Source organism: Phyllostomus discolor, chromosome X (genome assembly GCF_004126475.2).
Source record: "Phyllostomus discolor isolate MPI-MPIP mPhyDis1 chromosome X, mPhyDis1.pri.v3, whole genome shotgun sequence".
NCBI classification, from domain to species: domain Eukaryota; kingdom Metazoa; phylum Chordata; class Mammalia; order Chiroptera; family Phyllostomidae; genus Phyllostomus; species Phyllostomus discolor.
In genome coordinates, this window is record NC_050198.1 from 68,007,486 (window position 1) to 68,022,341 (window position 14,856).

The 14,856-nt window shown below is 37.1% G+C and overlaps 1 pseudogene; it reads left to right on the forward strand.

Annotated features, from left to right (window-relative positions):
- Positions 1 to 1,398: 1,398 nt before the first annotated feature.
- Positions 1,399 to 4,411, forward strand: LOC114505479 (annotated as a pseudogene).
- Positions 4,412 to 14,856: the final 10,445 nt, after the last annotated feature.

Consider the following 14,856-nt stretch of genomic DNA (forward strand, 5'->3'; position numbering starts at 1 on the left):
AAATGGAGGGCACATGAAGGGTTAGCAGCAGGGGAGTGGGAGGAGGAGAGAGTGGGAAAAGGTATAGAGAATAAGTAGCATAGAATGTAGGTTGAAAATGGATAGGGGGAGGGCAAGAATAGTATGGGAAATGTAGAAACTAAAGAACTCATAAGTATGACACATGGACATGAACTAAAGGGGGGAAATGTGGGTGGGAGGGGGGTATAGGGGGGAGGGGAGAGAAGGGGGGAAATGGGACAACTGTAATAGCATAATCAATAAAATATATTAAAAAAACCAAAGTGGGGAGAAAAGGAAGTTGAAACCTTATGTATTGAACATATTGTAGATCTAACAAACATAATGCAAGCCCTAGATTACTTATTGATTTAAAAATAATCCCCCAGCATCAGGGAGAAAAAGAGGTAATTAAATAAAGTATACATATATATCACATTTTTATATAAATGTATAATAAATTATGTATATACACATAATATATAACTACATTTTTTAAAGTTCCATAATCTGATTTATCAGAAATCCAAAAACACATAGAAAATTTATATACTAAAGACTTTCTATAACAAAAAAGATGAAAAGGGCACACTGATTGGCTTTTGTGAATTCTGCATCTAGGTTCTAACTTAACTTGAACATTTGCTAAAATATACTAGTTGGTAAAATTTCATGGATCTAATACTGGGCCTCAAATTATACTTATACCTGAGGATTCCACTAAATTTACACATTGTTCCCCATATAACATTTAAAAGTAACAAAATAAAATACAAGACAATGGCTACTTTAACTGTAGCCTCACCTAAATTTCTCATAGTTATAGTGCCCATTGCTCTAAAATCTTCTATATTGGGCATAGATGTTCTATAATAAATAATAAATAATATATTAAAATTAAAGTGAGTCTTTAACACAAATTGCCATAATAATAATGAGATCTTATGGACTTCTAGTTAAAATAGCTAATATGGTCCAATGTAAGCCAAAAATAGGGCCTTGAATAATTAAAACTTATATAAAATGTAATTGATGAAAGGAGTGATTACTCCCACTGCTTCTTTATCTGACAACCTAATTTTGCTTGTTCTTAAATGTGGAAAAGATAAAGGGTGCCTCATGATGGGTTACTGCAAACTTAATGCTGTGTTTCTATCTAAGGCCTTCATACCCGATATCCAATATTATTAAAATTATTAGTTCTATTCAGTTATCAACAGGTAAATATTTTGCTTTTATAGATTTGGTAACATATTCTATTCAATGCCTATTTCAATGGCTTTTCAGCTACAAATTGCTTCTACTTCCAAAGGGGTAAAATCTACTTTTTTCAGGCTACCCATGGAGTACCCCAACAGCTTTGCAAATATGATCTTGAATACATCCATCTTTCTCCAGAAACACAAGTATGACATTATGTTGATAACATCTTCTTCCAAAGAGATTCATTTGACTTGCTTATTAATGACACATAAGTCCAACATCTTTTAGTCCTTTTTGGGTTCTGGTGTCAACATTTTCTTATTTACAGATTTTACTTAACAGTGTATGTGCAGGGGAGGAGATGGCAGCAGTGGGGGAAGCAGCATGAGGAGTCCAGCAAGCAGCTAGGCTCATTGAGATGGGCTGCCATGGCCCTCCAGAACCCACAGTTCATTTTTGGAGATTTTAGCCCTGATGAATTCAATCAGTTCTTTGTGACTCCTCACTCTTCAACTGAGCTTCCTCTATACCATGGAACAGTTCTGTGTGGTGCACAAACTACCTGATGGACAAGGATATCACATAATTGAGTTTGGAAGCCAAAGACACTTTGCAGAGAACTCCCAACTACAGTATTTCAAGCACATTGAATCCTCAGGCCCCAAATTTATTCTTGGTTGCACAACTTCCAAAAAGACCCCTGATGACATATATAAAGAAGTGAACTACAGCTCCATCGACTGCCAGTACCCAAGCTCTGCCCTTGCTCTGGATGGCAGTTCCAATGTAGAGGCTAAAGTTTTGGAAAAGATGGTGTTTCAGGTGGTCTTAGATAGAGAGATCATAAAAAGAAAAAAAAAAGTCTGTCTGGTTATTATAGTTATTAGAAAGATGGCAGTGAGGGTAGGGCTTCCACAATATCCCTAGTCAATGGCCATGCCAGTCAAGCAGTCCTGAACATGGTAGGCACAGATGATGAAGAGTTGATAGGAGATGTGCCCTTGTTGGGGACACTCAAGACTGTAGCAGCCCTCAGTACTCCACAGGCTTCATCAGTGATGAAACCTGGTGGTTCTTTCTCCAGGCCCTGGACTGCAGGGAAGACTGGGGACTGCCAGAGGTCTGACTTTGACAGTCCTGCTTCTCTACAGAGGATGTCAGGGGCAGCGTGTTGAGGACAGCTGTGACCCAACCTTACATCAGGACTGATACTACTGAAAACCTTGGAGTTGTTAAGGACAAATACTTGAATCCTTGTGTAAAGGCTCAACTGCCAATGGGGTAGAGTTGCATACTGTGGAAAGCACAACTCAGTTCCAGCGTTAAGGTGAGAGGACTTCCCCCTCCTACCCATAACCCAGTGTCTGTGGCAGGCTCCCTTCCCATCAGTAAACCTAAGTCATGGGCCAGTCTTTTCCATGATTCTAAGCTCTCATCCTCTTCACCCGTGGCTTCTGTGGAAACTAAGTATCCCCTCTTGCCACATCTCCCCATGTCTCTGAAAAACAGGCTGCAGTCAAGGAAGGGCTTGTTCCAGTTTCAGAGGATCCTGTAGCCACAAAGATTGCAGTCACTGGAGAATATAACCCTAATACATAAACCAGTATCATTGCAACCTCATACAATAATCAGTAAGGAACCTGGTGCTATTTTATGCTATACTGCAGGCACTGGTTGCTTGCAGTTCCATGTATCACCTGGTGAAGTTCATTCCTCTGTATTCTGAAGTGTAAAGACCTTGTAGGTCAACACTCATGATGGACAACTTTTTAGGCTAATGAATGAGTTTACTAATATACCAATACCTCTAAAACCCAGACAAGCTCTTGGGGATAAAATTATGAAGGATATCTGCCCTGGAGTTGCCTTTGAATATGAATATATATCTCCTCACCTAAGTGTTTACATATATATATATATATATATATATATATATATATATATATATATCTGAGAGAGAAAGAGAAACATTGATGTGAGAGATAAACACCAATTGGTTGCTTCTTGTGTACACTGCAAGTGGGGGTCAAACCCTCAACCTAGGTATGTGCCTTGATCAAACCCATAATCTTGTAGTGAGTGCATGGGACAATGCTCCAACCAACTGAGCCACCTGGCCAGGGCTAAACCTGCATATATTAATAGACTCCTGATAATCAAGAAGATGTTGTCTGAAAAGGGTCAACAGGAAGATGCTGAAGAATACTTAGGCTTAATTCTAAATGGATTTTATGGGGAATTGTTAACCTAAAGAAACTTCTCTCACAAAATAATGAACAAGTTACTATTTTCAATGGACCCAAAAGCCACTCAGTGAATGAAGAAGAGAGGAAGAACCAGGTAAAGGAAATGAGTATGAATGGGAGCAAGTGGGACTCAGAAATAAGACTTCAGTCACTCACCAGGCAGACTTTGTTCAGCTCCTAATCACCTTCATTTTTGGTGGACACATCAGGTCTGTGGTTTACCAGTGGAGTTCAAAATAATCTGCCACTTTGCAGCCATTTTCCACACTGCAGTTGGATATACAGTCTGACAAGATACAGTTCAGGATGCATTGGAAAACTTGGTGACAAGAGGATCATGCCAGGATCATACCACAGAAACCAAACAACAGGTTGATATCAGTTGAGGGGTGACTCTGGAAAAACTTCCTCCTGTCCTCATGCTGCACCTAAAACAATTTGATTAAGAGAAGATTGGTGGATGTCAGATGCTTATAAAAAATACTGAATATCCTGTAAACTTTGAAATTAGTTAAAGAACTGCTTGCTCCAGGACTTAAAAATAAGAATTTTATTTTTTATTTATTTAATTTTTTACTTTTTTAAAATTAAATTTTAAATTTTGAGGTAAATGTAGATTCATATGCAATTATAAGAAATAATACATTGAGCCTGTATACTCTTTACCCAGTGTCCCCAATGGTGACACCTTGAAAACCTATAGTACAATATTACAACCAGGATATTGATGTTGATATTGAAGTTGTACACACACAAAAAAGCTGCATGGGCAAAACATATGAAACCTTCATCACCATAAGGATCCCCATATTTCCCCTTTATAGTCATACCTTCTTCCATGCCACACAACCTATAGACAATTTTCAGTGATCTACCATCATGGAAGCAGTGTGACGGGTGGTCATTACACTACAGATGTCTTCTAGGTCAGTCTGAATAGCTGGTTGCACATAGATGACTAGTACCAGGTGGTGAAGACAGCACAGCCTACCTCTTCTATTATCACTAAGTGGACCTGCTGGAACTGCCTGTGTGCTGTGTGTGCCCACTCCCACTTGCAGAACACCAACTCTCTCTGATTTCCTTCCTCTTGCTAGTGGCATTTAATTTTATTTATTTATTTTTTATGAGGCAGAATTTTAGACAGAAACTCTCCCTTTTGCAAAAATGGGCTAGAATGAAAAGAAGATGCCTTGGGGGCTGTGCACAACATAGTTTCTGTTGACCTCTAACTTCCAAATCAAAATCATTTGGTTGAAAGACTGTCACTTGGTTTAAGAAAATATACAAAAATGCATAATTCTGAAGTAATGCTGATTCTTGAGTAAGAAGGGGGAACATGCCTTTGATTCCCAATATAATTGCTTAGTAGAATAAATTCTGCACCAGCAACAATACTTGTAAATTTGTGAAAATGAATTTTATCTTACTTTAAAAAATAAAATTTTAATCCATCACACTTTCCTCCCCTACCCTTTAGTTTTTGATCTGTGATGAAAATGAGCCATAGTAGAGAAGAAATACTTCTTCAAAAGAAAAATAAACACAAAAAATAAGTTGCTGATTCCTAACAGGAAAACATATATTTTAATAATTGTGTGATGAAAAGCTTCTTATGTACATATTACAGATTAAATATTTGGAGTTTAGGTGTTAGGCACCTAGATAGGTGATTGTAACTTTATTGTCATTAAAAGATTTTAAATTGCATTCATGCTTCTGTGTATACATAATGAAATATGGACAAAATAATGAAGATAGATCTTTCCTTAAGTCTGCCCTGTTTAATTGTGCTGCTTGCTCTTCTACACAGTTTAGCAATATCTAGGAGTATAAAGTTGCCACCCATCAATAAAAATCATAAAATTGGTTTAAAAAATTTGCTTACAAATTAAAATTAAGAGGTATCCTTGCTAGTGCCATTAGAAACTCCTTTACTAAAGAAGTTCTAACAACCTTTTTGTATGACTTCTGGAGTCTCTGGACAGCCAATGATAGCCATTAGTTGCCCCAATGCTTCTGATGCAAAACATTTCCTCCTTTTCTATGGCGTCGTAGTATAAAATATTAAAACAACAAATAAATGACTAACTACTGGGATGTCCTGGAAAAACAGAACCTCACAGACTCTGAATCCATACTGCACTACCCATTATGTTTTGGGTCATGAAAACAGCAGCTCACAAGCTCAGCCCAGCTAACGAGTCCTTAAAACATGTTGGAACCAAATCTGAGCCCTCTGGTATATCCCACCTGCATGGGGCGGGGAAGTAGTGGCTTCCCTTGTCTTTAGTTCCTTGCTAGATGCCAAGGTACTAGAGAAGGTCACCCTTCCACCTGACCCCTTAGCTATCTTGCAGCCCCTTGGGATTAACTAAGTGAACAAGAATGGGTATTCATAGTCTGTGCAAATGGCACTGCTAACCATCATACATGATTGAGTTTAGTGTTGCTGCTTTGTTGGGGACCAGTTTGTGTGGTTTTGGAGACTGTAGCCCCATGCAAGCATGCCTTGAAAGAGGCCAGTAAGCCTCATTGGAAAGCCAGGAAGCAGGTGGAAGGCACCACCCAACACTAACACCGAGGGTTCCTGTGGGAAATTAGGTCTGATAAATACATTGTATCCTTTGAAGCTTGCTTTGTTTTGTATGGCCCTGTTAATATAAACCAGATGTTTGAGTTCAAAGCATGAGCAGTGAACTCCTTGCATCATGAAATACGTCTTTACAACCATCTGGCACTGGCATGTCTAGCAGACCCTGACCTGAGATGATCTCTGAGTTTCTTTAATTATTATCTATAGATAATATCTGTTTTCTACAACTGTAGCCTTTTGACATTGATTGATGAGCTATGCATGTATACCCCTGCACATACCATTCCCCAAAGAAAGCCCTTTTGGAGAAGCGCTCTGGACCTTCTCCACTACAGGGAATCGCCATCCCCTTTCCTGCCAGAACAACAGATTGTGTCCAGGATGACTTATTCTCATCCACGGTGGCCAGGAGAGCTCCACAGGATGGAGTATCCCACATTGCTTTCCGTCCCTTAATCAGAAGCCCTAATACAGGAAAGAACCCAAAAAATAATACAAGGCCAAACTCCAGGCAATTGTCTCAGGACAAAATGTCCTGGCCAACAAATGGCATCGTCTTCACATGTATTATTAAGTATTGGGCCATTACCTAAAAGGTATCCCCTTTAAGGTAAAAAGCACTAAGGATCTCTTACCTCATGGATACCCCCAATATAAACCAAAATCATACCTGTTCCTACACATACTAAAGCCACAATGCAAAGCCTTGCCAGGACACTACTTAGTCTCTTCAGAGCTGTAGATATTGCTGGTAGTACCCTAGATACATATTTTACTTCTTAAAACGTACAATGCTGAGCTCTTGGAAAAGGCATTCAACAGAATTTTTATGTCCCCAGTAGTTTCAAATAGCCAGTTTAACTGAGAGATATAATGGTGTCTTCAAACAACTCCTTTTCCAATTCCAGTTCGGTAAACAAACTTTTAAAGTTCTCTCTCTTGGCCAGGCTCTAACCTATTATAAAATTTCAATCTTACCCCCAACCCATAATGACTAGAAGACAGATGGAGGACACATACTCTCCTGGGATTCATTAACCACAAATTGTCTTACAGTTCAGAAAATTGCTCATCTGACACAGGACACCTTTGGACCTAAACTTCTACCCAAAACAAACAAAAACACTGTCAAGCGCAGCTGAACACCATTCTGTTGATTGTAGGTTTTATTACTACTGATTTGTGTGCTTTCATTGGTTTACAATATGGAGGTCCACATCAACTCAAGTGGATATTCACTTGAAAAGTATACCGAGTCCCACATTCTGTATAACACTGTCCTAGCCCAAAGGCTCACCCGTAGAGAAGACATGTTCTCAGGCAAAGATGTTGACATTGTAGATGATTTTGCTCGCTAGGCCACAGACAACCTCACCCTGCATACTTAAATCTCTGCCCCCCAAATGCCCATGAATTAACCACATCTTTTTTATCTTTTAAATATTTTATTTATTTATTTTTACAGAGAGGGGAAGGGAAGGAGAAAGAGAGGGAGAAACATCAATGTGTGGTTGCCTCTTGCTCGCCTCCTGCTGGGAACCTGGCCCACAACCCAGGCTTGTGCTCTGACTAGGAATCAAACCTGCAGCCCTTTGGTTCACAGTCCGGTGTTCAATCCACTGAGTTAAACCAGCCAGGGAGAATTAACCACCTCTTAAGGTACAAATTAGACACACCACATTTTTTTTCTCTTTTATGTCTTAACTCACTGTCTGCTTAGCATGTGATCTTGGTATACTCTTTTCTCTCTGCTAAGCCATACACCCCTGCTCTTTCATGCCTAAAGGAAAATCCAGTAAAAATTACTAAAGTTAATGGAGATTATTGCTTTCCCCAGAAAGCACCTACTTCATATCAATCAACTCTTTGATCCTCTGGGGAGAGGACTATATACTCCCTGATGTCTTTTTCTACACTCTTCCAGCTTTCCACCATAGTTCCTCACTTTACATCTCTGACCATGACCATCATAACCACTTTTCTCCTTAGCTAAACACATCACATTTTTATGGGTACATTATGTGCCAATGTACCAAGAATGGCACTTTTGGGTTGTATTGTGACCCAAACTCACAGGCACAACATCTTACCTATTTTTCCTTGCTGACTCCTTCACATATTTTCCCTAATGAGACCAAACCCCAGTATGCAATGATTACACTGGGGATCACCATATTACTTCACTCACTGGGTATCTCTCTGTTTTTATCAGTCTAAATTGGCAGTGTTTATTCATATCTCAGTAGGATTTGCTATAACCATAGGAGCCACCAGCAGTGTGTAGAGTGTGTAGAGGGCTCTAGTTGAAGATAAGATTCTTTTAAAAAGTAGATTGGGACCAATAGATTAAGGGATTTTATATGCTATCTTCAGAATCTAATCTCAATGATAATACTAGCAATGCACACTTTTTTGGTCAGGGGAATGAAGTAATATGATTTGCATTTGTAAGAAAATCCCTCTATAGGTAATTTAGAGGATAGATTTTAGTGGATAAGACCTATTAAGAAATATTAAAACAGTATCAGTGAGAAATAATGAGTAACTGACACAAGACAACAGCAGTAAGTATAATAGTATCATTTTCTTTTTTTTCTAGTTATACTTCATAAAATAATGCTTGACAAATTACTTTCTCTGTGGATAAAACAATGTCTCTATATCATCTACAGAGTGATTATGCCCAAATGAGTTTGGCCTTATATATTACAAGCATGTGGAAGAGGTCTGCTCAGAGGGGTTTCAAAAGTTACAGACTTCCAGTTATAAAAAGAAAATAAGTCATGGGAGTGTAACATTTCACATGATGACAGTAGTTAATACTTCTGTACTGCATATTCAAACATTGCTAACAGAGTAGATCTTAAATGTTTTCATCGGATTAAAGATTATAGTCCCCTGAATACCTTCTGGTAGTGCCAATTGCAGTTAATACCAAGAGTGTAATACAAAGCTTGTACAATTTTGGGGGTATAGTAATTATTTTTCTTTTGTTTTTAAAAAATATTTTATTGTTGTTCTATTAGAGTTGTCCCAATTTTTCCCCCTTTTCCATCCTCTGCCCAGCCCACCCATCGCTCCCACAGTCAATCCCTACTTTATTGTCCATGTCCATGGGTCATCCATACATGCTCCTTGACTAGTCCCTTCCCCTTCTTCCCAACTTTATCCCCCTCCCCTCTATTCATTGTCAGTCTGTTCTTTATTTTCATGTCTCTGGTTCTATTTTGCTTGTTTGTTTCTTTGTTTTGTTCATTAAATTCTACTTATAGGTAAGATCATATGGTATTTGTCTTTCATCACCTGGCTAAATAATATTTCACTTAGCATAATACTCTACAGTTCCATCTCTGCTACCTCAGAAGGTCAGAGCTCCTTCTTTATTTCTGCTGCATAGTATTCCATTGTGTAAATGTACCAGAGTTTTTTGATCCACTCATTTACTGATGGGACTTATGTTGCTTCCAGCACTTGGCTGTTGTAAATTGTGCTGCTATGAACATAGGGATGCATAGGTTCTTTTGGATTGGTGTTTCAGGATTCTTAGGGTATAATCCTAGCAGTGAAATCACTAGGTCAAAGGCAGTTCCATTTTTAATTTTTTGAAGAAATGTCTTACTGTTTTCCACAGTGGCTGCACCAGTCTGTATTCCCACCAAAAGTGCTCTAGGGTTCCCTTTTCTCCACACCCTCACCAGTATTAGTTGTTTGTTGCTTTGTTTATGATGGCCATTCTGACTGGTGTGAAGTGGTATCTCATTGTGGTTTTAATTTGCATCTCTGATGGCTAGTGATGTTGAGCATCCTTTCTTATGTCTATGGGCCCTCTGTATAGGTCAATGGAACAGAATAGAGAGCCCAGTAATAAACCCATGTCTCTATGGTCAGTTAATATTTGACAAAGGGAGTAGGAGCATAAAACAGTAAAAATAGCCTCTTCAATAAATGGTGTTGGGAGATCTTGACAGGTACATGCAAAAAAAAATTAAACTAGACCACCAGCTTACACCATACATGAGAATAAACTCAAGATGGATAAAAGACTTAAATATAAGTCATGACACCATAAAAATCCTAGAGGAGAACATAGGCAGGAAAATCTCAGATATTCCACACATCAATATTTTCACCTATATATCTCCTAGGGCAAGGGAGATAAAGAAAAAAAATAAACAAATGGAACTAATTATTTTTCTTAATAAATGAATAAAAATCCTAAACTTCTAGTGGTTATAGATAGTTTATAATTGTAGTAAGTATGTGCTACAGATCTTTTGGAGCAGTTCCAAGCGAGGCAGATAAATTCAAAACAACCTTTGCAATTTTGGTCAGGACCCCTGCATATCTGGGTGTTTCATCTGATTTTTACTCTTTGTCAATTACGTCTCTGAGCACAGAGCCTAATAAGCCAACAAATTGATTGATTTAAGGATTCCATGTATAGAAAGAAGGCAGCAAGGAGAAGTGTTTGGTATTTTCTGCTCTTAACTTAAAGCCCATAATTCAAAACCATCAGAGCCAAAATAATTCCCCTCCCTCCACTGTGGACAGAGGACCCACAGGTACATGCAAAAATGAACAAAATGTAGAAATGAATTAATATACTACAAGTATTTTCTCTATACTAAGTGAATAAACAAGTGTTCTAAATCACCAGAACTACCCACTTAGCCCAATAGAAGCCAATGATGATAAATTGAATGTAGAGTCAATAAACCTCAAAGAAAAACATGCAACTACCTAGAAATTTGTTGGGCACTCATTGTTGTTTTGTTGGTTGTTTTAGTTACTTTTTTTAATGACCTGTGAACCCTAAAAATGATTGATACTGGACAAAGTAATAGTACATCGTAAGTACTGTATTTTCATTTTCTTTGAGCCTTACATTCAATAATTCTTTTGGTTGTAGTCAACTGAAGATTAATAAGAAAATGAATTCCTCTACTTTGGTCCTGAATAATCATGAGAGTTCAAGAGGAATTCACCAATGACATTTAAGTTATTGGTGAATCAAAGCTATTTCTTTTTTTTTAAGATTGTATTTATTCATTTTTGGAGAGGGGGAAGAGAAGGAGAAAGAGAGGGAGAGAAACATCAATGTGCCTCTCATGTGCCCTGAGTTGAGGAGCTGGCCCACAACCCAGGCATGTGCTCTGACTGGTAATTGAACTAGTGACCCTTTGGTTCACAGGCCGGTGCTCAATCCACTTAGCCACACCAGCCAGGGTCCCAAAGTTATTTCTGAAACAACAGGATAAGGGTGAAGTGTTTCTGGTCTGCAAAATAGAATAAAGAGCCTTGTGTAAAGTCTAACTCCTGCATTTCCAGAATGAAGTGCAAGAATTGACTCAATTGAGAGTTCACTCTTCTGAATACTGAGACTTCTCATTTTCCATTCCTCTAGCTGATAGATTGCAGATTTTTACTCAACTTGTATACTAATAAAGAATGTACTTTGTTGTCTCACTTGCATGGTCTTTTTACTGACATGTTGACATAAATTTTCATTATTCTTTTTAATATGTAACCTTAACACACCTTTGTTTCTTTTCCTTCAGTTCAAGCTGTCAAGAAAGACTTCAAGTATCTGAATGTACATTCTTAGAAAATACTTTGTCAATAGAGGTTATGAGGGTAAATTTAACCTTAATGTATAATTGGAGGGGTGAGAGAATGAAGTTGCCTTATATAAGAAAAATGAGAGGAACTCAGATAAAAAGATAGATAAAGAGGGAGAGCAGGAAAGGGGAAAAACAGAGAGAGAGAGGGAGGGAGGAAAGAAGGAAGGAAAAGAGGAGAAAAAAGAAAAAGAAAGAAAAAAGAAAGCAGGAAGGAGAGAGGAAGAAGGACTGGAAGGAAGAATGTAAAACTGTTAGAACTGTCAGAGGGAAAAAAGAGAAGGCTCTGACTATAAAATTGCAGGATTTTGTCTGCCTCTGAGAGGGGTATATAGTAGTCAATGAGGAAGATTTCTCTACAGGAGGCAAATTGCTTGTGGATTCTGAAAATCACACAATACTTATAAAACATTAAATATACCCCTGGTTACAAATACTTACTATGTAATTTGGTTCATCTTAGACAGGAAAAATTTTGTATTACATAAATTTGTGTTTCAGAGTGTTCTTGAATTCTGGGTACAAGCTGAATAGCCCAGTGGGAGGTGACAGGCTTTTATATCAATCATTATGCAAATCTGCCTTTGGCTTTGCCTCAGGTTTAAAATATTTTCAAGTCTGTAAAAATTATCATAGTTGGGGAAGTAATGTTTTTCCTAAATAAGTGCTCTTCTTTTCAAATCAACCTGCATTCTCTATTAATGACATGCTTTATATGAAAGTCAAAGGAGGTGAAATGGGTGAGTGGTGATTTAAATGACCGATTTTCTGTATATATCCTCTAATATCAGAGCTAGAAGAAACCCAAATCCTACTAAGGTACAGAACTTGAGGCAACTTCTCTTAAGAATCAACACTGAATTAGTGATAGACATAAGACTAGATTTCAGATCCTGTGGCTCCCGAACCATTGCCTTATACAAGAGCTGTCGCTGTAAAACTGCAAAGGAAAGGAAACCTTCAACTGCTCTCATTCACACAGCATACATTCTTTCCTTCCTATTAACTGTTTCCCTATCCTAATATATTACCCTTCCTCAGATCCTGTCATGTACTCAGCCAAAATTTACCACTTTTATGAAACCTGACTATTTTCTTCAGCCCACACTGATCACAGATTTACACCTTTGGCTCTCAGCACAACATTCAAGTTTTAATTTTTATGTATTTATGCCCTTAATTATGTGGTACATTGGGATTATTCTTAATTATTTCATGGGGTTTGTTTTGTCCCTTCAATTTAATTGTGAGCTCCTTAAGGAAAGGGTCATGTTTCCTGCTTGCTTAATAACAACTCCTAATTCTTTGCCAACTACCCACACACAATCTTATATAGAACAGACAATTGATCTATCTTGTTGTTATAACTAGAGTTTTCAGTGAATTATAGGCATTTTAAAATACATTTAAAATATGTTCTTTTCCTCTTTGTACATTTCTTTATTTTTAAAATTCTATACAATGACTCTGCATCACTTTCTAAGTAGAAAATTATATACTGTTAAAAAATAGAGGGGCCCACATTTTCTTTTCTTTAATGATTCCTTTCCCTCGCAAGTTCAGCTAGCACCTATTCTAATACTTCCTAAAAATATAAATCTCTGTTCACTAAAGTCATATACATGTACACCTTACTGCTTGAGACCTATAGGTCTCTCTTCAAACTTAGTGTCTTAAATCAATTTCATTGTAGTGTTTATTCAGTCAGCCAACAAACATATATCAAACACTGGTAAGTGCCAGGGACAACTTTAGGTGTTGGGTATACATTGGAAGTGAAACAGATAAGGTTACTCAATGAAGCTTAGTGGAGAAAGATGTACGACAAGTAGATAAACACATTGATGCATCTGTAATTTCTAATCAAGAAAAGTAAATTACAGATTCAGATATTTTTAGACTCTGATAGCTAAAATGGATGTGAATGAATTTCAAAACTTTCTTTCTATTTTTATTCCTATTTTTACACTAGTGCTCTTTTGCTTATATGGTACATCCATCCTGTCATCCATCCATTTAGATGTAAACTCATCATCTCAAACCCAATTCTTCTCACAAGTATTAATTGAAAAGCAAGATATTCCATGATCTATACTAGGTTCTAGGAATAGAGTGGTAAAACCATAAACAAGAACATCAAAAACAACAAATGCAAATCTCTGCCATTATGAAACTTACCATAGAGAGTTTGAATCTCGACGGAGGTTTGCCTGTTGTGTTACATTTTTCAGGGAACCAGCCTCTTTTTAAACTCTCTCTTTTTGTTACCATTTTTGGATTCAATTATTTTCTTATGTCTGTTATATATTTATTATTTTCTTTTCCCAGTACTTTGAGTTGACTCTATTATACACTTTCCACCTTCTTATTTTGGCTACTGATACATTTTTTTTTATCCTTAACATCCTAAATTAGAGGAGAAGATTTTAAGAATATACACTTTATTTCATGTGCCATTTTAGCTTAATCCCCAAACCAAAATACAGCATTGTCATTTTTGTTCAGTTACAAATGTTTCCTTATTTTTATTACAATTTCTCTTTTGTACTACATATTATGTAAATTCTTTTGTTTTTCATTTTCTGGATGAATGAAGGCTATTTTCTTTTTACTGATTTCTAATTTTATTACATAGCCATCAGCAAAAGTGGGCTAGCTATCTTATTTTTAGACTTGCTTTGTGATCTACACATGGTCAATATCTGTGTTACATGAATATGTAAGTGTCTGAATGACAGGTGCAGATGTATCTTCTCCAGATAAAGCTTGTTAATTATTCTTCATATCTTTCATATGTTTGTTTGTGTTTGTATAATCTATCCATATCTGGGGGAAATTCTTGCTAAAATCTCCTGGTATAATTATGGCTTTATTTTCCTTTGTAATTCTTTCCAATTTCCTCTATATTTTAAGCCTAAGTGACTACAGCATGCTTTTATATTGTCTTGTATTTGCCTTTCCTTATATAACCACTAATTTCCTAAAATGCAAATTTGAACAAATTGTTCTGCACAGAACTCATTAATGATGCATTTGCCAATGCATCCATTTTGAGTACTTTTGCATGATTTCCATATTTAGTATCTGCCCTATATCTCCACTCCTATTTCTACCAATTCCTCATCATAAAATTTCTGCATGAATTGCTCTTCTCTCACACTAATCTCATTTTTACCTCCATGTTATTCTCTCA